This window comes from Meles meles, chromosome 16, assembly GCF_922984935.1.
Source record: "Meles meles chromosome 16, mMelMel3.1 paternal haplotype, whole genome shotgun sequence".
Taxonomy (NCBI): Eukaryota; Metazoa; Chordata; class Mammalia; order Carnivora; family Mustelidae; genus Meles; species Meles meles.
This window is the reverse complement of record NC_060081.1, coordinates 6,016,839-6,041,912: the sequence shown is the minus strand read 5'-3', so window position 1 is coordinate 6,041,912 and position 25,074 is coordinate 6,016,839.

The window sequence follows — 25,074 nt, the reverse complement described above, 5'->3', positions numbered from 1 at the left end:
AGAAAACCTTGTGCTTGGGAGCATTTCACAAGCCCCAGAATGGGAAAAGCTCCATAGACTCATGAGGCTACTCCTCCATTAGGTAGCCATCAAGGACACAAATTCCAGCCTGAGGGAACTTCTGATACTCGCCATTACTTCAGATGCTGGAGATCTCAATTCAGCCTCTGCAGATTGGTCCTGCAGTGACCTAGGCCCTAAACCTAACAGTAGTTTGTGTTTTCACACTTCTGTCCTCACACTTCTGCCCCTCAAGACCTCCAGATTGGAAATTCTGAAGGCATAACAGAGCACTCTGCATGCCCACCAGAAGGAAAAAGGGCCCGCTGCCATCATGTCTTCCCCACCAGGGTTTTCAGGCATCTGTCCCTACACCTTCTCTCAGATCCATGCATATGGGGGAACATGATGCACAAAACAGAACTCCTCTTTCTCCATGGCAAAAAAGCTTGCTGTTGGCATGATGATGAAAGAGAAATCCTCAGAGATGGAGAAACCTGTATGGCCCAAGAGGCCACGCCCATGATTGAAGGGCACCTTGGGCACAAACACTCACTGGGACCCTCAGCCTCGTTTTCAATGAGGCCTCTGGGTAGCTGGACTAAGAGCTCACACACCTGGCTTGCCATCCCCCTAGGCCCCTATCCTAAACAAAGGTGTGATTTTCCGGTCACCCGTACCTGGGGCTCTGCTCTGGAATCCCTCTTTTGGAGGGAGCCCTGAGACAGAAAACAGGACTCATAGCTTCCCACACAATGACCCCAACCTTTTAGGATTGATGACATATCCCCAGAGAGGGAGACTCGTCCATGGCCCATTAGGCCACCCCTCCAGTCCTCGGCCATCCTTGACACTAAATCCAGAGACAAAAGCCTGAGCGAACGCCTCCCACTCACCCTTCTTTCATATCATGAGGAGCTCCAATCACCGTCTGTAAATTGGGCCTGCCATACCATCGACACCAAACATAAGCCAAGTTTGTGTTTTCAGATTTTGGTTCCCACAGGCCTGGCCCACACATCCTCCAGGCTGGGGCCCTTGGAGCCACACTGCAGGACTGTGCCTACCCTCTCGAAGGAAACTGTGTCCTTTCCATTGGCCACAACCTTACCGATTAGGAGAAACCTACAAGGCCCTGAGCCCATCCAAGTTGCATAGTCCACCCTGGACAAGAAGGCATTTCTGATGCAACCTGAGCAACTACCTCCACTCCATGGCCCTTGAGGCCACCTCTACATTCCTTGGCCATCCTTGCCACAAAATCCAGAGACAAAAGCTTGAGCTACTGGCTCACACTTGCACTTCTTTCATATCCTGAGGAGCTCCCCTCACGTTCTGAACATCGGGCCTGCCATACCCTTGTCCTGAAACATATCCTGAGTTTGTGTTTTCAGATTTTTTCCCCATAGCTCTGGCCCACCTACGATTCCAGGCTGGGGCCTCTGGAGCCACACTGCAGGACTGTGCCTGCCCTCTCAAAGGAAACGGGCTTCTTGTGGATTCTGCCCAGCCTGCAATAGTTTGGTGTCATTCTGGGGGTAGGGAGGAGTCCTGTTTTCTGTTTCAGGGGTCCCCCAAATATAGAGATTCCAGAGCAGGGCTCTGGGTACAGTCCCCTAGAAAACCCCAACTTGGCATAGAATTTTGGCCTAGGGGCATGCCCAGTCCGATAAGCGGGCTGGGGGTCCAGCCCCCGAGGGGTCTTATTTGAGAATGGGGCTCAGGATGAGGTCGTAATGCGTGTTGGTGCCCAAAGTGGCCCTCCAAGTGGGCGTGTCCTCATAGGCCACACAGTTTTCACCAACTGGAGGGTTTGACATACAGTCCAACAGCAAGGTTTCCTGCCATGGGGAAGGAGGAGTCCTGTTTTGTGCATCCGTTCCCCAACATGAAGGTATTTGACATAAAGTCTGGAACAGATGCCTGAAAACCCAGGTTGTGTAGAAATGACGACCTGAGGCGTTGGCAGTTCTGATCTGCTGGATATGCGGCCCACTGGCTGAATTGCTGATGGGATGTCTGGTCTCAGGCTGTGTCAGACAGAGCATTAGTGCACAGGGTGGCCTATGAAATTGTCATCAAGGGCCATAAGGGTAGATCCTCATGTGGAGTTTCTGGGCATCGCCATAAGGCACTTTGCCTTATTATGGTGGGCAGGCAGAGTGCTGTGTTGTGGTTCCAGAATTCCGAATTCAGAGGGTTTGTGGGCCAAGTGTGTGAGGACGGAATTCTGAAAACACAAGCTAGAGTTAGGTTTATGGCCGGCCTAGCGCTCTGCAGGCTCAATCTGAAGCTGATTCAAGATCTCCAGCATCTGAGTTAAGGGCAAGGGTGAGACGTTTGCTCAGGCTGGAGTGTGTGTCCATGATGGCTGCCTAATGGAAGGGTGGCCTCATGAGGCCATGGAGGTTTTCCCACACTGGGGGTTGTGAGATACTCTGAACAGCAAGGTTATCTTCAGGAGGACAGGCATATCCTGTTTGATAATCAATTGTCATAGGGAAAGATTGGAGAGTAGACTCTCCATATGGATGCCTGAAAAGTCCACCTGGCGTTCCCCCTGGCACCTAAGAACAAGGCAGGTTCAATATGCTGGCTCTGGGGCAGGCTATCCATGGGAATGTGTTGAAATGGAGTCTCATGCTGATGGGTCTCAATGCGGGTTTGTGTCTAGGAAGTCCTTGGAATGTGGTGGTGCCTCAGGGGCCATGCAGGATTCAATGCCCTGATGATTTGAAACAGCTCCAAATAACAACATTCCCTTCTGGGAATAGGAGGTGTTCTGTTCTAGCCCTCAGCATCCCCAGTCTGTTGGTATCTGAGACCAGGCCTCTGCAGACAGATGCATGAAAACCCAAGCTACATTTCAGATTAGGGCCGAGGGGCATATCAGCATCAACGTCTGACTGTCGGGCCATCTACCTGAGTGTCTGACTGGATGTCGTTTCCTGGGGTGTGTCACACTGCACATTTTTGTCCAGGGTGTCATGCGAAACAGGGGTGGCCTCGGGGGCCTTTCAGGTTTCTCCTAATCTATAGGGTTTGGGTGACTGTAAAGGGCAGAGTTTCCTTTGGGTGGGCAGGCACAGTCTTGTGTGGTGGTTCACGAGCCCTGCCTGGACGGTTTGTGGGCCAGGGCTCTGGGGACAGAAGTCTGAAAACACAAAGTCGGGTTTGGGTTAGGGCCGACAGTAGTGTGGGGCCAATATGCAGACCCTGAGTGGAGCTCCTCAGGATCTGAAATGAGGGCGAGTGTGAGGCAGAAGCTGAGCCTTTTGCATCAGTATTTTGTATCTAGGATGGCCACAGAAAGTAGGGGTGGCCTCCTGGGCCCATGGAAGGTTCCTCCTCTAGGGGATTCCACCCGGCCCCCAATAGTTTGGTGTCACTCTGGGGGAGGGAGAAGTCATGTTTTCTGTCTCAGGGGTCCTCCAAAAACAGGTATTACAGAGCAGGGCTCTGGGTACAGTCCCCTGGAAAACCCCAGATTGGCTTAGGATTTCTTCATAGGGGCATGGCCAGCCTGAAATGCGGGCTCTGGGTCCAGCCACCGAGAGGTCTTATTTGAGAACAGTGCTCAGGCTGAGGGTCACAATGCATGTTGGTGCCCAAGGCGGCCCTCCAGAATGGGTGTCGCCTCATGGGCCCTGCAGTTTTCACCATCATGGAGGGTTTGACACACAGCCCAACAGCAAGGTTTCCTGCCATGGGGAAGGAGGGATTCTTATTTGTGCATCAGGTCCCCCACATGAAGTGATTTGACATAACGTCTGGGGATAGATGCCTGAAAACCCAGGATGGATATAGATGATGGCCTATGGTGTGGGAAGTTCTGATCTGCTAGATATGTGGCTCACTGTCTGGGTGGTTCAGAGAATGTCTGGGCTCAGGCTGTGTCAGACAGACATTAGTACACAGGGCGGCCTATGAAATTGGGGTGATATCGAGGACCGTGGAGGTGGATCCTCATTTAGGGTTTCTGGACAGTCCCATATGGCACTTCTTCTTTATAATGATGGGCAGGCAAAGTGCTGTGTTGTGGCTCCAGAATTCCAAAACCGGAGGGCTTGTGGGTCAAGAGTGTGAGGACAGAAGTCTGAAAACAGAAACTCGTGTTAGGTTCAGGGCCTAGGGCATGGCAGGCTCAATCTGCAGAGGCTGAATCAAGATCTCCAGAATATGAAGTAAGGGCAAGGGTGAGACAATCCCTCAGGCTGGAGTTCCTGTCCATGATGGCCGCCTAATGGAGGGGTAGCCTCATGAGGCCATGGAGGTTTTCCTACACTGGGGTTTGTGAGCTGCTCTGAACAACATGGTTTTCTTCTGAAGGACAAGCAGTGTCCTGTTTGATGACCAATTGTCCCCCATAGGGAAATACTCAAAAGTACACTCTACACATGGATGCCTGGAATCCACACCTGGCGAACCAGCTGACGCCTATGAAGAAGGCAGGTTCAATATGCTGTCTCTGGGGCAGGCTAGCCAGGAGAATGTGTTGAAATTGAGTCTCATGCTGATGGGTCACAATGCGGGTTTGTGTCCAGGGAGACCTTGGAATGTGGCGGTGGCTCTGGAGCCATGCAGGATTCTCCTGCCCTGAGGGTTTGACACAGCTCCAAATAGCAAGGTTCCCTTCTGGGAACAGGAGGTGTTCTGTTCTGGGTCTCAGCGGCTCTCATCTGTTGATATCTGAGCCCGGCCCTCTGGGGACAGATGACTGAAAACCTAAGCTATGGTTCCGATTATGGCCTAGGGGCATGTCAACATCAACCTTCTCACTGTGGGAACAACTACCTGGGTGTCTGACTGGAGGTCAATGCCCGGGTTGTGTCAGACTGTGCATTGTGGTCCAGGGCTTCCTCCCAAACTGGGGTGGCTTCATGGTCCTTGCAGGGTTCTCCTAGTCTATAGGGTTTTGGCGACAGTAAAGGGCACAATTTCCTTTTGCGGGCAGGCACAGTACTGCATTAAGGATCCGAGGCCCCACATGAAAGGTAGGTGGGCCAGGGCTCTGGGAACAGAAGTCTGAACTCACAAAATCGGGTTAGGTTTAGGGCCGACAGTAGGGCAGGCCTGATCTGCAGACCCTGTGGGGCTCTTCAGGATCTGAAATTAGGGCAAATGTGAGCCAGTAGCTGAGCCATTTGCCTCTGGATTTTGTATCTAGCATGGCCGCGGAATGTAGGGGTGGCCTTCTGGGGCCATGGAACCATCCCACCTCTTGTGGATTCCACCCAGCCCCCAATAATTTCGTGTCATTCTAGGGAAAAGTAGGAGTTCTGTATTCTGTCACAGCGGTCCCCCCAAAAACAGGGATCCCTGAGCAGGGCTCTGGGTATGGTCTCCTGGAAAACCCCACCTTGATTTAGTGTTTTGGCCAAGGGGCATGGCCAGCCGGATATGAGGGCTCTAGGTCCAGGCACCGAGGGATCTTTTTTGAGAACGGGGCTCAGGCCAAGGGTCATAATGCATGTTGGAGCCCAAGGCAGCCCTACAGAGTGCTGTGGTCTCATAGGCCATGCAGGTTTCACCAACTCGTAGGGTTGTACACACATCCCAGTAACAAGGTTTCCTGCTGGTGGAAGGAGGACTTCATTTGTGGACTATGTTCCCCCATATGCAGGGATTTGTGTCCAGGCCTCTGTGGACATGCCTAGAAACCCAGGTTGGGCAGAGATGATGGCCTAGGGGCATGACAGGTCTGATCTGGTGGATAGGCGGCCACCTACCTGGGTGGCTGACAGGAATGTCAGTGTTCAGACTGTGGCAGACAGAACATCAGTGCACAGGGCGGCCTGTGAAATGGCGGTGCCCTCCAGGCCGTGCAGGTTGACCCTCATTTGGGATTTTTGTGCAACCCCTAGGCCACTTTTGCCTTCTGAAAGGCAGGCAGAATGCTGTGTTAGGGCTCCAGAATTCCCAGTCGGATGGATTGTGCACCAGGACTCTGGGGACATGGAGTTTTTCCCAATCTGGGGGTTGGGCGCAGCTCCAAACAGCAAGGTTTCCTTCCTTGGGACACGGAGAATGCTGTTTGATGGCTCAAGGTAACCCCGTATGGAAGGGTTCGAGAGCAGAGTCTATGTATGGATGCCTGAAGACCCCATCTAGGTGAAACTTTGGAGCCTAAGGGCAAGGCACGCCTCTCTGCTGTGTCTGAGGTGAGCTACCCAGGGGCCTGAGGTGAAGGGGAGTCTCACGCTGAGGGTCACAATGCAGATTTTTGTCCAGGGAGACCGTTGAATGTGGCGGTGGCCTCACGGCCCATGCAGGATCCTACTACTCTGAAGGTTTTGGCCCACGTCCAAATAACAAGGTTTCCTTCTGGGGACAGGAGGTGTTGTGTTCTGTGGCTCAGGAATCCCCCAATTTTTGGTATTCGTATACAGACCTCAGGGGTCACATGCCTGAAAACCTAAACCATGACCATGGGAGATTGTGCCTCTTTGGGGTATGGCACTGCTCCAAATTGCAAGTTGTCATTGTTGGGGAAAGGAGGAATTCTCTTTTATCAATCAGGGCTCCCCGTAAGGAGGGATTCGAGAGCAGATCTCTGTGGATAGGTGTCTGGAAACCCACCTTTGGGATAGCATTTGGACATGGGTCATATGAAGCCTCATAGGCTGGATCTAGGTCAAGGTACTGAGGGCGCTTAGTTGAAAACGTGGCTCAGGCTGAGGGTCACAGTGCGGGTTTGTGCCCAAGACGCCCCTCAACAGTGGGTGTGGCTTCATGGGCCATGCTGGTTTCTCTTACTCTGAGGGTTTTACACACATCCCAATAGCAAGGCTTTCTGCTGAGGACAGGAGGACTTCATTTTGTAGACCATGTTCCCTCAAATGCAGGGATTTGAGAACAGTCCTCTGGGACATGCCTTGAAATCCATGTTGGGTAGAGATGATGGCCTAGGGTCAAGGCAGGTGCAATCTGGTGGATAGGCGGCCATATACTTGGTGCTGACAGGAGGTCAGGGCTCAGGCTGTGTCAGAGAGAACAATAGTGAACAGGGCAGCCTTTGATATTGGGGTTCCCTCGTAGGCCATGCAGTTTGATCCTCATGTGGGGTTTCAGGGCAGACCCATAGGGCAATTCTTCTCTCTGGTGTGCAGGCAGAATGCTGCCTAGTGGCTCGAGAAATCCCCATCTGGAGTGCTTGTGGACCAGGAGTGTGAGGACAGGAATTCTGAAAACACATGCTAGGGTTAGGTTCAGGGCCGAGGGAATTGCAGTTCCAGTGCACGGTGCCTGATTTGAGATCTCCAGCACCTGAGTAAGGGCAAGTGTCAAATATTCGCTCAAGCTGGAGTTTGTGTCCATTATGGCCAACTAATGGAGGTGTGTCCTCATGAGGAATAGAGGTTTTCCCACACTGGGGCTCGTGAGCTGCACAAAACAGCTAGGTTTCCATGTGCAGGACAGGGGGAGTCCTATTTGATGACTCCATGTTAACACACATGGAAAGATTGGTTAGCAGAGCTCTAGGCATGCATGCCTGTGAAGCCCATCTCAGGTTAGCATTTCAGCTGAGGAACATGGCAGGTTTGATCTGCTGCCTCAGGGGTGAAGTACTGAGGGGGCTGAGTTGACATGAAGTCTCATGATGATGGGTCACAATGCTCAGGGGCCATGCAGGTTTCTCCTACCCTGAGGGTTGTACACTGCTCCCAAAAGCAAGGATTCCTTCTGGGACAGGAGGTGTGCTACCTTGTTGCTCAGGGGCCATAAGTTGGACCATATGTTGGTATTGCAGAACAGGCTTCTGGGGACAGAAACCTGCAAACCTAAGCCAGGGTTCAGATGAGGTCCTAGGGGAATGTCATGTTCAATCTATGGACTCAGTGCCATTGAACTGGTTGTATGCCTGGAGTGAGGTGCTCAGAGTGTGTCAGACTGCGCATTTTTGTCCAGAGCAGCCTACAAAATTGAGGTGGGCTCAGGGGTCTTGCAGGTTTCTCCTAATCTGGAGAGTTTGGGCAAATGTGACGGGCAGAGTTTCCTTCAGGAGGGCGGGCACATTCCTCTGGTGTGACACCAGAGGGCCCATCCTGGAGGGTATGTCGGCCAGGACATTGGGGACAGAAGTCTGCAAACAAAAACTTGGCTTTGGATAAGGGGCGAGGTGATCACAGGCCTGATCTGCCAACACTGAGGGGAGCTCCTCAGGATCAGAAATGAAGATGACTGGGAGGTAGTACGGCAGGATTTTATGTCTGGATGGTGTGTCCAGGAAGGTTTACGAATGCAAGGGTGTCCTCATGGGGTCATGGAAATTTCTTCCTCTCTAGGGATTCTGCCCATCTCTCAATGTTTCGTGCTTTTTTGAGGGAAATGAAGAGTGCTGTTTTCCGTCTCAGGGGTTCTCAAAACAGGGATTCAAGACAAGGGCTCTGGGTCTGGGCACCTGGAAAACACCATCGAGTGTTAGGATTTGGGCCTAGGGACATGGCAGGTCCAGTATGCGGGCTCCTGGTCCAGCTCACGAGTGGGCTTGTTTGAAAAACTCAGCTGAGGGTCAACATGCCTGTTTGTGTCCCGGGCGGCCCTCCTGAGTGGGCATGGTCTCATGGGGCATGCAGCCTGCTCCCACTGTGATGGTTGAACACTCATACCAACAACAAGGTTCACTGCCTTAAGGAAGGAGGAGGACTCTTTTGTGCATCAGTTTCTCCCAATAGGCAGCGATTTGTGTTACAGCCTGGAGATAGATGCCTGAATACCCAGCTTAGGTAGAGATGACAGCCTCGGTCCATGGCAGGTCCCACTTGCTAAATAGGTGCCCGGCTACCTGGATGGCTGACAGGAGGTTGGGGGCAGGCTGTGGCAGACAGAGCATTAGTGCACAGGGTGGCCCATGCTATTGCAGTGACCTTGAGGGTCGTGCATGTTGATCCTCATGTGGGGGTTCTAGCAGAACCATAGGGCAATTCTTCTCCCTAGTGGGCAGGCAGAAGGCTGCGTTGTGGCTCCAGAATTCCCAATCTGGAGGGCATTTCTGCCAGGTGTGTGAGGACAGAACCCTGACAACAGAAGTTATGGTTAAGTTCAGTGCCGAGTCCATGGCAGTTCCAATGTGCAGCAGATGATTCGAGAACTCTACCAACTGAGTAAGGGCGAGTGTAAGACATTCTCTCACTCTGGAGTTTGTGTCCATGATGGCTGACTAATGGAGGGGTGATCTCATGAAACCATGGAGATTTTCCTCTCTGGGGCTTGTGAGCTGCTCCAAACAGCAATGTTTCCTTCTGCAGGACAGGGGGAGTCCGGTTTGATTGTTCCAGGTTCCCCCATATGGAAAGATTGGGTAGAAGAGCTCTCCGCATGGATAAATGGAAAGCCTACATCACGTTACCATAAAAGCTGAGGAACATGGTAGGTTCATTCTGGTGGCTTTGGGGCGAAGTACTATGGGTGCTGAGTTGATATGGAGTCTCATGCGGATGGGTCACAATGCCTGTTTGTGTCAAGGGAGACCTTAGAATGTGGTGGGGGCTCAGGGACCGTACAGGATTCTCCTACCCTGAGGCATGGACACAGGTGCCAAGAACAAGGTTTCCTTCTGGTGACAGGACGGGTTCTGTCCTGTGGCTCAGGAAATACATGTTGGACCATATGTTGGTATTTGAGAACATGCCTCTAGGGACAGATGCCTGCAAACCTAAGCTAGGGTTCCAGTGAGGTCCTAAGGGTATGTCAGGTTCAATCTTCTGACTAGGGACATTGACCTGCATGTCTTCCTGGAAGTAGGTGCTTAGGGTGTTTCAGACTGCACCTTTTGGTCCAGATTGGCTTACGAAGTTGGGGTGGGCTCAGGGGCACTGCAGATTTGTCCTAATCAGGAGGCTTTGTGCAACTGCAATGGGCAGAGTTTCCATCGTCTGGGAAAGCCCAGTGCTGCGGTGTGGTTCCTGAGTCCACATCCTGGAGGGCATGTTGGTCAGGGCTTTGGGGACAGAAGTCTGCAAATACAAGCTCGGGATATGGTTGGGAGAGGTGATGGCAAGCCCGAACTGCAGACCCTGAGGGAACCTCCCCGGGATTTGAAATTAGGGCGGATGGGAAGCTGTAGACCAGGCTCTTATGTCCGGATGGTGTTTCTAGGATGACCACGGAATGTAGGGGTGGTCTCATGCAACCTCATGGGAGATACTTCATTTCTGGGGATTATGTGCTGCTCCCAAATGTATTGTCTTTCTGGGGGAAGGTAAGAGTGCTCTGTTCCGTCTGAGGGATCCTGCCAAAACAGGCCTTCCAGCGATGTGTTCTGGATCCTTACTCCTGGATAACCCCACCAAGGATAGGATTTGGTCCTAGGGGCAAGGAGGCATGCTATGCGGGATCCTGTACCAGACTCCGAAGGGGCTTAATTGAAAGCATGCTCAGGCTGAAGGTCACAATGCCTGTTTGTGCCAAGGGCTGCCTTCATGAGTGGGTGTGGTCTCATGGGCCATGCAGCTGGCTCCTATTCTGAGGGTTGGAAACCCATCCAAACAGGCAGGTTTCCTGCCATAAGGAAGGAGGTCTACTGTTTTATTCTTCAGGTACCCCATAGCCAGGGACTTGAGCTAAGGTCTGGGAACAGATGCCTGAATACCCAGGTTGGATAGAGATGACAGCCTCGGCTCATGGCCAGTCCCAGCTGCAGGGTATGGGGCCCGCTACCTTGGAGGATAATGGGAGGTCTGGGCTCAGGCTGTGTCAGACAGAGCATTAGTGCACAGGGAGGCCGAGGATATTGGGGTGCCGTCGAGGGGAGTGCAGGTTGATCCTCACATGGGGATTCTGGGAAGACCCCTGAGGCATTTCTTCTTTCTGGAGGGCAGGCAGAAGGCTGTGTTGTGGCTCCAGAATTAACAATATGGAGGGCTTGTTGGCCAGGAGGGTTAGGACGGATGTCTGAAAGCACAAGCGCCAGTTCAGTTCTAATGTGAAGCGTCCGACTCAAGATCTCCAGCACTTGATTCACGGCGAGAGTCCGATGGTCGCTCACGCTGGAGTATGTGTCCATATCTCCAGCACCTTAGTCAGGGTAAGTGTCCATGTTGGGCAGCGAATGGCCGGGCAGCCTCATGAGGCCAGGGAGGTTTTCCCAGTCTGGGTCTTGCGAACTTCTCTGAACAGCAAGCTTTCATTCTGTGGGACAGAGTGAGTCCATTTTGATAGCTCCAGGGTCCCCCATATGGAAAGACTTGGTAGCAGAGCTCTCCAGATTGATGCTTGGAAAGCACAGGTCAGCTTACCCTTGTAGCTGAGGAGCAAGGCTGTTTCAAGCTGGTGGCTTTGGGGCGAAGAGCCCATGACACTGAGTTTGATGGGGAGCTTCATGCTGATTGGTCACAATGCTATCTTGTCTCCAGGGAGACCTTAGAATGTGGAGGGGGCTAAGGCGCCATGCAGGATTCTCCTGCCCTGATGGTTGGACGCAACTCCCAAGAGCCAGGTTGCCTTCTGGGGACAGAAGGTGTTCTGTTTTGTGGCTCAGGGACCAAGTGTTGGACCATATGTAGGTATTCCAGCACTTGCCTCTGGGGACAGATGCCTGCAAACCTAAGCTAGGATTCTGTTGAGATCCTAAGGGCATTTCAGGTTCCATCTTCTGACTCAGGGCAAGTGACCTGGGTGTCAGCCTGGAGTTAGGTGCCTGTCATGTGTCAGACTGTGCATTTTTGTCCAGAGTGGCCAACGAAATTGGGGTGGGCTCAGGGGCCTTGCAGGTGTCCCCAGTCTGGAGGGTTTGTGCAACTGTGATGGCAGTGTTTCCTTCGGGAGGGCAGGCAGATTCCTGCACTGTGGCTCCAGAGGCCGCATCCTGGATGGCCTGTTGGTGAGGGTTTTTGGGACAACGAATGCAAACACAAACTTGGGTTAGGGTGAAGGGCGAGGTGATGGCAGGCCCAATCTGTGCACCATGATGGCAGTGCCTTGGGATTTGAAATTAGGGCAACGGCGAGGCAGGAGCACAGGCTTTTCGGTCTGGGTTGTGTGGCTTAGTTGGCCACGAATGTCGGGTGGCCTCATGGGTCCATGGGAGATGCTGTGCCTGTGTGGATTCTGCGTGCTCCCAAGTTTCTGGTGGCTTTTGGAACCAAGGGAAGAGTGCAGTTTTCCATCTCAGGGGTCATGCCATAGCAGGGAATCCAGAGTTGACTTCTGGGTCTGGCCGCCTGGAGAACCCGACCGAAGGTGAGGATTTGGGCCTAGGGGCATGGCAGGCCTGTTATGCGGACTCCTGGTCCAGCTAGCGAGGGGGCTTGTTTGAAAGTGGACTCAGGCTGAGGGTCACAATGCCTGTTTGTGGCCAGGGCGGCCCTCCTGGTTGGGCGTGGTCTCATGGGCCATGCAGCTGGCTCCCACTCTTAGGTTTATATCCCCATCCACACAGGAAGCTTTTCCTGCCATGGGGAAAGAGGAGTGCTTTTTGGTGCTTGAGGTTCCCTTTAGGCCGGGATTTGAGCTGCTGTCTGGACACAGATGCCTGAATATTCAGGTTGGGTAGAGATGACAGCCCTGGGCCATGGCCGGTCCCACCTTCACAATATAGGGCCTGCTACCTGGGAGGCTGGTGGGAGGTCGGTCCCCAGGCTGTCTCAGATAGAGCATTAGGGCACAGGGCGACCTAGGATATTGGTGTGCTGTCGGGGACCGTGCATGTTGATCCTCACGTGTGGATTCTGGGCAGACACATGGGGCCATTTTTCTCTCTGGAGGGCAGGCAGAAGGCTGCATTGTGGCTCCAGAATTCCCCATCTCCACGTCTTGCATGCCCAGAGGTTGAGGACGGAATTCTGAACGCACACGCGCCAGTTCGGTTCAGTGCCGAGCGCATGGCTGTCCCAATGTGCAGCGTCTGACTCGAGATCTCCAGCACCTGAGTTAGGGCGAGTGTCCAGATGGGTGACGAATGGCAGGGTGGCTTCATGAGGCTATGGAGGTTTTCCCAGGCTGGGGCTTCTGAGCTGCTCCGAACAGCAAGTTTTCATTCTGTGGGACAGAGGGAGTCCGTTTGGATGGCTCCAGGGTCCCCCATATGGAAAGACTTGGTAGCAGATCTCCGCATGGATGCCTGGAAAGCACAGGTCAGCTTACCCTTGCAGCTGAGGAACAAGACTGTTTCAAGCTGGTGGCTTTGGGTTGAAGAGGCCAGGGCACTGAGTTTGATGGGTCACAATGCTGTCTTGTGTCCAGGGAGACCTTAGAATGTGGCAGGGGCTCAGACACCGTGTGGGATTCTCCTGCCCTGATGATTGGACACAGCTCCCAAGAGACAGGTTGCCTTCTGAGGAGAGGAGGTCTTCTGTTTTGTGGCTCAGGGACCAAGTGTTGGCCCATATGTAGATATTCCAGTACTTGCCTCTAGGGAGAGCTGCCTGAAAACCTAAGCTCGGTTCCGTTGAGGTCCTAGGGGCATCAAAGTTTCCATTTCTGACTCAGGGCCATTGACCTTATCTGAAATTATGGTGATGGCGAGGCGGGAGTGTAGACTTTTCTGTCTGGGTTATGTGTCTCGGTTTGCCACGGTATGTTGGGGTGGCCTCAATGGGCCATGGGAGATTCTGCCTCTGTTCGGATTCTGCCCAGCTCCCAAGGTTTTGCGGTCTTTCAGGGGCAAGGAAAGAGTGCTGTTTTCTGTCTCAGGGACCCCGACACATCAGGGATTCCAGAGTCAGCTTCTGGGTCTGGGAGCCAGGAGAACAAGACTGAGGGTGAGGATTTGGGCCTAGGGGCATGGGAGACCCTATATGCGGGCTCCTGTTCTAGCTTTCGAGGGGGCTTGTTTGAAAACAGGCTCAGACTGAGGGTCACAAAGCCTGTGTGTGCCCACGGCGCACCGCCTGGTTGGGCGTGGTCTCATGGGCCATGCAGCAGGCTCCCACTCTGAGGGTTTGACTCCCATCCCCACAGCTAGCTTTTCCTGCCATGGGGAAGAAGGAGTGCTCTTTTGTGCTTGAGGTTCCCACATAGGCCGGGATTGGAGCTATGGTCTGGTAACAGATGCCTGAACACCCAGATTGGGTAGAGATGACAGACTCGGTCCATGGCGGGTCCGACCTGCAGGAGATGGCGCCTACTACCTGGGGGGCTGACTGGAGGTCGGATCACAGGCTGTGTCAGACAGAGCATTAGTGCACAGTGCGGCCTGGATATTGGGGTTCCGTCTAGGGCCGTGCAGGTTGATCCTCATATGGGGATCCTGGGCAGACAAATAGGGCCCTTTTTCTTTCTGGAGGGCAAGCAGAAGGCTGTGTTGTGGCTCCAGAATTCTCAGTCTGGAGGCCTCCCTGGCCAGGAGGGTGAGGACGGAAGTCTGAACACACAAGCGCCAGTGCAGTTCAGTGCCGAGCACATGGCATTTCCAATGTGTAGCTTCTGACTCAAGACCTCCAGGACTTGAGCCAGGGTGAGTGTCGGATGGTCGCTCATGCGGGAGTTTGTGTCCATGACACCCGATGAATGGACGGGTGGCCTCATGAGGCCATGGAGGTTTTCCCATGCTGGGGCTTGTGAGCTGCTCCGAACAGCAAGCTTTCTTTCTGCAGGACAGGAGTAATCTGTTTGAATGCCTCCAGTGTCCCCCCATATGGAAAGACACGGTAGCAGAGCTCACCACACTGATGTCTGGAAAACCCAGCTCAGCTTATCCTTTCAGCCCAGGAACAAGGCAGTTTGGATCTGGTGGCTCTGGGGCAAGTGCCCAGGGGGTGGACTTGACAGGGAGCCTCATGCTGATAGGTCACAATGCTGGCTTGTGTCCAGGGAGACCATAGAATGTGGCTCGGGTTCAGGGGCCATGCAGGATTCTCTTCCCCTGAGGGTTGGACGCAGCTCCCAAAAGCCCAGTTGCCCTCTGGGGAGGGGAGGTGTTCTGATATGTGGCTCAGGGACCAAGCATTGGACCATATGTAGGTATTCCAGAACTTTCCTCTGGGAACAGATGCCTGCAAACCTCAGTTAGGGTTCCGTTGACGTCCTAGGGGCATGTCAGTTTCCATCATCTGACTTATATCTCCAGAGACGGTTTCTCTAATATCTTCCATGCCATTTTTGAACCTGGTTAGAACCTTGAGAATCGTCATTCGTAACTCTATATCTGACATATTACCAATGTCTGTATTGATTAGAACCCTAGCCTTCAGTACTGCCTCTTGTTCTTTTTTTTTTTTTTTGGTGAATTTTTCCGCCTTGTCATTTTGTCCGTGTAAGAGTATATGATGGAGCAATTAAAATACTAAAGGGGTGGCAAAGACCCCAGGAAAATGCGCTTTGACCAAATCAGAAGAGACCCCAAATCGTGGGATGGAGACAGGGATAAAAAGAGGTTCAGAAAAAAAAAAGAAAAGAAAAAATTAAAAAAAGGAAACAAATAAAAAAATATAAAAAAGTATATATATAGATAGATAGATAGGTAGGTAGATAGATAGATATAGATAAACTAGTTAAAAGCGTTAAAAAAGAAAAGGGTAAAAGTAAAAAATATAGCAAAGAAGAAAAAAATTGAAAAAAAATTTAAATTAACTGCAAGACTAAAGAATCATGGGGATAAATCCATGAGTTCTGTGCTTTGCTTTATCCTCCTCTGGAATTCCGCTGCTGTCCTTGGTATTGAACCTACTTTCCTTGGTAGGTGAACTTGGTCCTGGCTGGATTTCTTTTAATTTTAATTTATTTATTTTTTCAATTTAACAGTATTCATTGTTTTTGCACAATACCCAGTTCTCCATGCAAAACGTGCCCTCCCTATTACTAACCACCTGTTCCCCCAACCTCCCACCCCTGACCCTTCAAAAACCTCAGGTTGTTTTTCAGAGTCCGTAGTCTCTTATGGTTCGACTCCCGTTCCAATTTTTTTTATATAAACATATAATGTATTTTTATCCCCAGGGGTACAGGTCTGTGAATCGCCAGGTTTACACACTTAACAGCACTCACGATAGCACATAGCCTCCCCAATGTCCATAACCCCCCCTCCCAAACCCACCTCCCCCCAGCAACCCCCAGTTTGTTTTGTGAGATTAACAGTCATTTATGGTTTGTCTCCCTCCCAATCCCATCTTGTTTCATTTATTCTTCTCCTATCCCCCTACCCCCCCATGTTGCTTCTCCATGTCCTCATATCAGGGAGATCATATGATAGTTGTCTTTCTCCGATTGACTTATTTTACTAAGCATGATATGCTCTAGTTCCATCCACATCATCGCAAATGGCAAGATTTCATTTCTTTTGATGGCTGCATAGTATTCCATTGTGTATATATACCACATCTTCTTTATCCAGTCATCTGTTGATGGACATCTAGGTTCTTTCCATAGTTTGGCTATTGTAGACATTGCTGCTATAAACATTCAGGTACACGTGCCCCTTCGGATCACTATGTTTGTATCTTTAGGGTAAATACCCAGTAGTGCAATTGCTGGGTCCTAGGGTAGTTCTATTTTCAACATTTTGAGGAACCTCCATGCTGTTTTCCAGAGTGGTTGCACCAGCTTGCATTCCCACCAACAGTGGAGGAGGGTTCCCCTTTCTCCGCATCCTCGCCAGCATCTGTCATTTCCTGACTTGTTAATTTTAGCCATTCTGACTGGTGTGAGGTGATATCTCATTGTGGTTTTGATTTGTATTTCCCTGATGCCGAGTGACGTGGAGCACTTTTTCATGTGTCTGTTGGCCATCTGGATGTCTTCTTTGCAGAAATATAAGAACCCTTTCTGGAGAAATAAAAGAACTAAATCTAAAAGAAAAGAACTAAAATCTAACCAATTTGAAATTAAAAAAGCTATTAATGAGGTGCAATAAAAAATGGAGGCTCTCACTGCTAGGATAAATGAGCCAGAAGAAAGAATTAGTGATATAGAAGACCAAATGACAGAGAATAAAGAAGCCGAGTGAAAGAGGGACAAACAGCTACTGGACCATGAAAGGAGAATTAGAGAGATAAGTGACACCATAAAACGAAACAACATTAAAATAATTGGGATTCCAGAAGAAGAAGAGAGAGGGGAGCAGAGGTGTATTGGAGAGAATTATTGGAGAGAATTTCCCTAATATGACAAACGGAACAAATATCAAAATCCAGGAGGTGCAGAGAACCCCCTTCAAAATCAACAAGAATAGGTCCACACCCCGTCACCTAAGAGAAAAATTTACATGTTCATGTCCTCTGCCCAATTCTTGATTGGATTGTTTTTTTCTTTGGGTGTTGAGTTTGCTAAGTTCCTTATAGATTTTGGATACTAGCCCTTTATCTGATATGTCGTTTGCAAATATCTTCTCCCATTCTGTCAGTTGTCTTTTGGTTTTGTGAACTGTTTCCTTTGCTGTGCAAAAGCTTTGGATCTGGATGAAATCCCAATAATTCATTTTTGCCCTTGCTTCCCTTGCCTTTGCCGTGGTTCCTAGGAAGATGTTGCTACGGCTGAGGTCGAAGAGGTTGCTGCCTGCATTCCCCTCAAGGATTTTGATGGATTCTTTTCTCACATGGAGGTCCTTCATCCATTTTGAGTCTATTTTTCGTGTGTGGTGTAAGGAAGTGGTCCAATTTCATTTTTCTGCATGTGGCCGTCCAATTTTCCCAGCACCATTTATTGAAGGGCTGTCTTTTTTCCATTGGACATTCTTTCCTGCTTTGTCAAAGATGAGTTGACCATAGAGTTGAGGGTCTATTTCTGGGCTCTCTATTCTGTTCCATTGATCTATGTGTCTGTTTTTGTGCCAGTACCATGCTGTCTTGATGATGACAGCTTTGTAATAGAGCTTGAAGTCCAGAATGGTGATGCCACCAACTTTGGCTTTGTTCTTCAATATTCCTTTGGCTATTCGAGGTCTTTTCTGGTTCCATATAAATTTTAGGATTATTTGTTCCATTTCTTTGAAAAAAATGGATGGTATTTTGATAGGGATTGCATTAAATATGTAGATTGCTTTAGGTAGCATAGACATTTTCACAATATTTATTCTTCCAATCCAGGAGCATGGAACATTTTTCCTTTTTTTGTGTCTTCCTCAATTTCTTTCATGAGTACTTTATAATTTTCTGCATATAGATTCTTAGCCTATTTGGTTAGGTTTATTCCTAGGTATCTTATAGTTTTGGGTGCAATTTTAAATGGGATTGACTCCTTAATTTCTCTTTCTTCTGTCTTGTTGTTGGTGTACAGAAATGCAACTGATTTCTGTGCATTCATTTTATATCCTGACACTTGACTGAATTCCTGGACAAGTTCTAGCAGTTTTGGAGTGGAGTCTTTTGGGTTTTCCACATATAGTATCATATCATCTGCGAAGAGTGTTAGTTTGACTTCTTCTTTACCGATTTGGATGCCTTTAATTTCTTTTTGTTGTCTGATTGCTGAGGCTAGGACTTCTAGTACTATGTTGAATAGCAGTGGTGATAATGGACATCCCTGCCGTGTTCCTGACCTTACCGGAAAAGCTTTTAGTTTTTCTCCATTGAGAATGATATTTGCAGTGGGTTGTTCAAAGATGGCTTTGATAATACTGAGGTATGTGCCCTCTATCCCTACACTTTGAAGAGTTTTGATCAGGAAGGTATGCTGTACTTTGTCAAATGCTTTTTCAGCATCTATGGAGAGTATCATATGGTTCTTGTTATTTCTTTTATTAATGTATTCTATCACATTGATTGATTTGCGGATGTTGAACCAAACTTGCAGCCCTGGAATAAATCCCACTTGATCGTGGTGAATAATCCTTTTAATGTACTGTTGAATCCTATTGGCTAGTATTTTGGCGAGAATTGTTGCGTCTGTGTTCATCAAGGATATTGGTCTGTAGTTCTCTTTTTTGGTGGGATCCTTGTCTGGTTTTGGGATCAAGGTGATGCTGGCCTCATAAAATGAGTTTGGAAGTTTTCCTTCCATTTCTATTTTTTGGAACAGTTTCAGGAGAATAGGAATGAGTTCTTCTTTAAATGTTTGGTAGAATGCCCCTGGGAAGCCGTCTGGCCCTGGGCTTTTGTTTGTTTGGAGATTTTGGATGACTGTTTCAATCTCCTTACTGGTTATCGGCCTGTTCAGGTTTTCTATTTCTTCTTGGTTCAGTTGTGGTAGTTTATATGTCTCTAGGAATGCATCCATTTCTTCCAGATTGGCCAATTTGTTGGCGTAGAGTCGCTCATAGTATGTTCTTATAATTGTCTGTATTTCTTTGGTGTTAGTTGTGATCTCTCCTCTTTCATTCATGATTTTATTGATTTGGGTCCTTTCTCTTTTCTTTTTGATGAGTCTGGCCAGGGGTTTATCAATCTTATTGATTCTTTCCAAGAACCAGCTCCTAGTTTCATTGATTTTTTCTATTGTTTTTTTTGGTTTCTATTTCATTGATTTCTGCTCTGATCTTTATGATTTCTCTTCTCCTGCTGGGTTTAGGGTTTCTTTATTGTTCTTTCTCCAGCTCCTTTACGTGTAGGGTTAGGTTGTGTACTTGAGACCTTTCTTGTTTCTTGAGAAAGGCTTGTACCGCTATATATTTTCCTCTCAGGACTGCCTTTGCTGTGTCCCATAGATTTTGAACTGTTGTGTTTTCATTATCATTTGTTTCCATGAATTTTTTCAATTCTACTTTAATTTCCTGGTTAACCCATTCATTCTTTAGAAGGATGCTGTTTAGTCTCCATGTATTTGGGTTCTTTCCAGATTTCCTCTTGTGATTGCATTCTAGCTTCAGAGCATTGTGGTCTGAAAATATGCAGGGAATGATCCCAAACTTTTGATACCGGTTGAGACCTGATTTGTGACCCAGGATGTGATCTATTCTGGAGAAGGTTCCATGTGCACTAGAGAAGAATGTGTATTCTGTTGCTTTGGGATGAAATGTTCTGAATATATCTGTGATGTCCATCTGGTCCAGTGTGTCATTTAAGGCCTTTATTTCCTTATTGATCTTTTGCTTGGATGATCTGTCCATTTCAGTGAGGGGAGTGTTCAAGTCCCCTACTATTATTGTATTATTATTGAGGTGTGTCTTTGATTTTGTTATTAATTGGTTGATGTAGTTGGCTGCTCCCAAGTTAGGGGCATAGATATTTAAAATTGTTAGATCTTCTGGTTGGACAAACCCTTTGAGTAGGATATAGTGTCCTTCCTCATCTCTTATTATAGTGTTTGGCTTAAAATCTAATAGATCTGATAGAAGGATTGCCACCTCAGCTTTCTTCTGATGCCCATTAGCATGGTAAATTGTTTTCCACCCCCTCACTTTAAATCTGGAGGTGTCTTCGCGTCTAAAATGAGTTTCTTGGGGCGCCTGGGTGGCTCAGTGGATTAAGCCGCTGCCTTCGGCTCAGGTCATGATCTCACGGTCCGGGATCGAGCCCCGCATCGGGCTCTCTGTTCTGCGGGGAGCCTGCTTCCTCCTCTCTCTCTGCCTGCCTCTCTGCCTACTTGTGATCTCTCTCTCTCTGTCAAATAAATAAATAAAATCTTTAAAAAAAATAAAATAAAATGAGTTTCTTGTAGGCAACATACTGATGGGTTTTGTTTTTTTATCCATTCTGATACCCTGTGTCTTTTGATTGGGGCATTTAGCCCATTAACATTCAGGGTAACTAATGAGAGATATGAATTTAGTGCCATTATTAGCCTGTAAGGTGACTGTTACTGTATATTGTCTCTGTACCTTTCTGATCTACTACTTTTAGGCTCTCTCTTGGCTTAGAGGACCCCTTTCAATATTTGCTGTAGAGCTGGTTTGGTGTTTGCAAATTCTTTCAGTTTTTGTTTGTCCTGGAACCTTTTTATCTCTCCTTCTATTTTCAATGATAGCCTCGCTGGATAGAGTATTCCTGGCTGCATGTTTTTCTCATTTAGTGCTCTGAATATATCATGCAAGCTCTTTCTGGCCTTCCAGGTCTCTGTGGTTTAGTCTGCCGCCAATCTCATATTTTTACCATTGTATGTTACAGACTTCTTTTCTCGGGCTGCTTTCAGGATTTTCTCTTTGTCACTAAGACTTGTCAATTTTACTATTAGGTGACGGGGTGTGGACCTATTCTTGTTGACTTTGAGGGGGGTTCTCTGCATCTCCTGGATTTTGATGCTTGTTCCCTTTGCCATATTAGGGAAATTCTCTCCAATGATTCTCTCCAATAAACCTTCTGCTCCCCTCTCTGTTTCTTCTTCTTCTGGAATCCCAATTATCCTAATGTTGTTTCGTCTTATGGTGTCACTTATCTCTCGAATTCTCCCCTCATGGTCCAGTAGCTGTTTGTCCCTCTTTTGCTCGGCTTCCTTATTCTCTGTCATTTGGTCTTCTATATCACTAATTCTTTCTTCTGCCTCATTTATCCTAGCAGTGAGAGCCTCCATTTTTGATTGCACCTCATTAATAGCTTTTTTGATTTCAACTTGGTTAGATTTTAGTTCTTTAATTTCTCCAGAAAGGGCTTTAATATCTCCAGAGAGGGTTTCTCTAATATCTTCCATGCCTTTTTCGAGCCCAGCTAGAATGTTCAGAATCGTCCTTCTGAACTCTTGATCTGACATATTACCCATGTCTGTGTTGATTAGGTCCCTAGCCTGCGGTACTGTTTCTTGTTCTTTGGTTTGTCGTGATTTTTTCTGCCTTGTCATTTTGTCCAGATAAGAGGATATGAAGGGGCAAATAAACTACTAAAAGGGTGGCAAAGACCCCATAAAAATGCGCTATAACCAAATCAGAAGAGACCCCAAATTGTGGGGGAGAGAAAGGGGATAAAAACAGGTTCTGAAAAAAAAAAGAAAAAAAAAGAAAAAAATTTAAAAAATAAAACAAATAAAAAATATAAAAAAGAAAGAAAAAAAATATATATATATATATTTAGAGGAACTAGTCAAAAAACGTTAAAAAAGAAAAGGGTAAAAGTTTAAAAAATTTAGCAGAAGAAGAAAAAAGAAAAAAGAAAAAATATTGAAAAAAGAAAAAAAATTGAAAAAAGAAAAAAAAATGAAGTAGCTGCAAGCCTAAAGAATCATGGGGGGAAAGCCATGATTTCCGTGCTTTGCTTTCTCCTCCTCTGGAATTGCTCTGCTGTCTTAGGAATTGAACCTGCTTTCCCCTTAATAGATGAACTTGGTCCTGGCTGGATATTTTGTTGATCTTCTGGGGGAGGGGCCTGTTGTAGTGACTCTCAAGTGTCTTTGCCCGAGGCGGGATTGCACCGCCCTTACCGGCGGCCGGACTAAGTAATCGGCTCGGGTTCGCTTTTGGGAGCTTCTGTTCCCAGAACGCTTTCTGTAGAGTTCCGGAGGACGGGAATGAAAATGGCGGCCTCCCAGTCTCCTGCCTGGAGGAGCCGAGAGCCTGGGGCCCCACTCCTCAGTGTGCCCCCAGAGGACAGCACCCAATCACTCCCGTATCCCCAGCCTCTAGCCACACTCCGAGCTCACCCAGCCCGCGACCAGTTCAAGGTAACCCCGAGCTGAGAGTTCAGTCCTCGGCTCTGTCTCTGCAGCCGGCTTCTCCGTTCTAATACCTGCGAACTCTCCAACACTCCGACACCCCCGATCCTTCTGTGACCTTGCGGGGCCTGGGGGCACGCTGACCCCGCGTGGGCTTCACCCTGGTTTAGCCTCTGGAGCAATGTCCCTCAGTGGAACAGACTTTTAAAAGTCCTGATTTTGTGCTCCATTGCTCCGCGGCTTGCCGGGAGCCGGCCCCTCCCCCCGCAGTCTATCTTCCCATCGTTTTAGATTCACTTCTCCGCCAGTCCTACCTTTCAGAAAGTGGTTGATTTTCTGTTTCTAGAGTTGCTGTTCTTCTTCTCTTCGCTCTCCTGTTGGATTTGAAGGTGTTTGCAATGTTTAGATAAGCTATCGAGCTGATCTCCTGCTACCTGATGTAGTCTCAGGCTGCTACTTCTCCACCATCTTGACTCCTCCGACCCATTCATTCTTTAGAAGAATGCTGTTTAGTCTCCATGTATTTGGGTTCTTTCCAGATTTCCTCTTGTGATTGAGTTCTAGCTTCAGAGCATTGTGGTCTGAAAATATGCAGGGAATGATCCCAAACTTTTCATACCGGTTGAGACCTGATTTGTGACCCAGGATGTGATCTATTCTGGAGAAGGTTCCATGTGCACTAGAGAAGAATGTGTATTCTGTTGCTTTGGGATGAAATGTTCTGAATATATCTGTGATGTCCATCTGGTCCAGTGTGTCATTAAGGCCTTTATTTCCTTGTTGATCTTTTGCTTGGATGATCTGCCCATTTCAGTGAGGGGAGTGTTCAAGTCCCCTACTATTATTGTATTATTATTGAGGTGTGTCTTTGATTTTGTTATTAATTGGTTGATGTAGTTGGCTGCTCCCAAGTTAGGGGCATAGATATTTAAAATTGTTAGATCTTCTGGTTGGACAGACCCTTTGAGTAGGATATAGTGTCCTTCCTCATCTCTTATTATAGTCTTTGGCTTAAAATCTAATTGATCTGATAGAAGGATTGCCACCTCAGCTTTCTTCTGATGCCCATTAGCATGGTAAATTGTTTTCCACCCCCTCACTTTAAATCTGGAGGTCTTCGCGTCTAAAATGAGTTTCATGTAGGCAACATACTGATGGGTTTTGATTTTTAATCCATTCTGATACCCTGTGTCTTTTGATTGGGGCATTTAGCCCAATAACATTCAGGGTAACTATTGAGAGATATGAATTTAGTGCCATTATTAGCCTGTAAGATGACTGTTACTGTATATTGTCTCTGTACCTTTCTGATCTACTAATTTTAGGCTCTCCCTTTGCTTAAAGGACCCCTTTCAAGATTTCCTGTAGAGCTGGTTTGGTGTTTGCAAATTCTTTCAGTGTTTGTTTGTCCTGGAAGCTTTTTATCTCTCCTTTTATTTTCAATGATAGCCTAGCTGGATAGAGTATTCTTGGCTGCATGTTTTTCTCGTTTATTGATCTGAATATATCATGCAAGCTCTTTCTGGCCTGCCCGGTCTCTGTGGATCAGTCTGCTGCCAATCTAAATTTTTAACCATTGTATGTTATAGACTTCTTTTCTCGGGCTGCTTTCAGGATTTTCTCTTTGTCACTAAGACTTATAAATTTTACTATTATGTGACGGGGTGTGGACCTATTCTTGTTGACTTTGAGGGGTGTTCTCTGCATCTCCTGGATTTTGATGCTTGTTCCCTTTGCCATATTAGGGAAATTCTCTCCAATAATTCTCTCCAATAGACCTTCTGCTCCCCTCTCTGTTTCTTCTTCTTCTGGAATCCCAATTATCCTAATGTTGTTTCGTCTTATGGTGTCATTTATCTCTCGAATTCTCCCCTCGTGGTCCAGTAGCTGTTTGTCCCTCTTTTGCTCGGCTTCTTTATTCTCTTTTATTTGGTCTTCTATATCACTAATTCTTTCTTCAGCCTCATTTATCCTAGCAGTGAGAGCCTCCATTTTTGTTTGCACCTCATTAATAGTTTTTTTTTTTATTTCAACTTGGTTAGATTTTAGTTCTTTAATTTCTCCAGAAAGGGCTTTAATATCTCCAGAGAAGGTTTCTCTAATATCTTCCATGCCTTTTTCAAGCCCCGGCTAGAACGTTCAGAATCGTCATTCTGAACTCTTGATCTGACATATTACCAATGTCTGTGTTGATTAGGTCCCTAGGCTTCGGTACTGTCTCTTGTTCTTTTGTTTGCGGTGATTTTTCCCGCCTTGTCATTTTGTCCAGCTATGAGGATATGAAGGATCAAATAAAATACTAAACAGGTGGCAAAGACCCCAGAAAAATGTGCTGTAACCAAATCAGAAGAGACCCCAAATTGTGGGGGGGAGAAAGGGGATAAAAACAGCTTCTGAAAAAAAAAAGAATAAAATTTAAAAAATAAAGCAAATGAAGAAAAAATATAAAAAAGAAAGAAAAAAATATATATTTAGATAACCTAGTCAAAAAACGTTAAAAAAAGAAAAGGGTAAAAGTTTTAAAAAATTTAGCAGAGGAAGAAAAAAGAAAAAAAGAAAAAAATTGAAAAAAGGAAAAAAAAATGAATTAGCCGCAAGACTAAAGAATCATGGGGAGAAAGCCATGAGTTCCATGCTTTGCTTTCTCCTCCTCTGGAATTGCGCTGCTGTCTTAGGAATTGAACC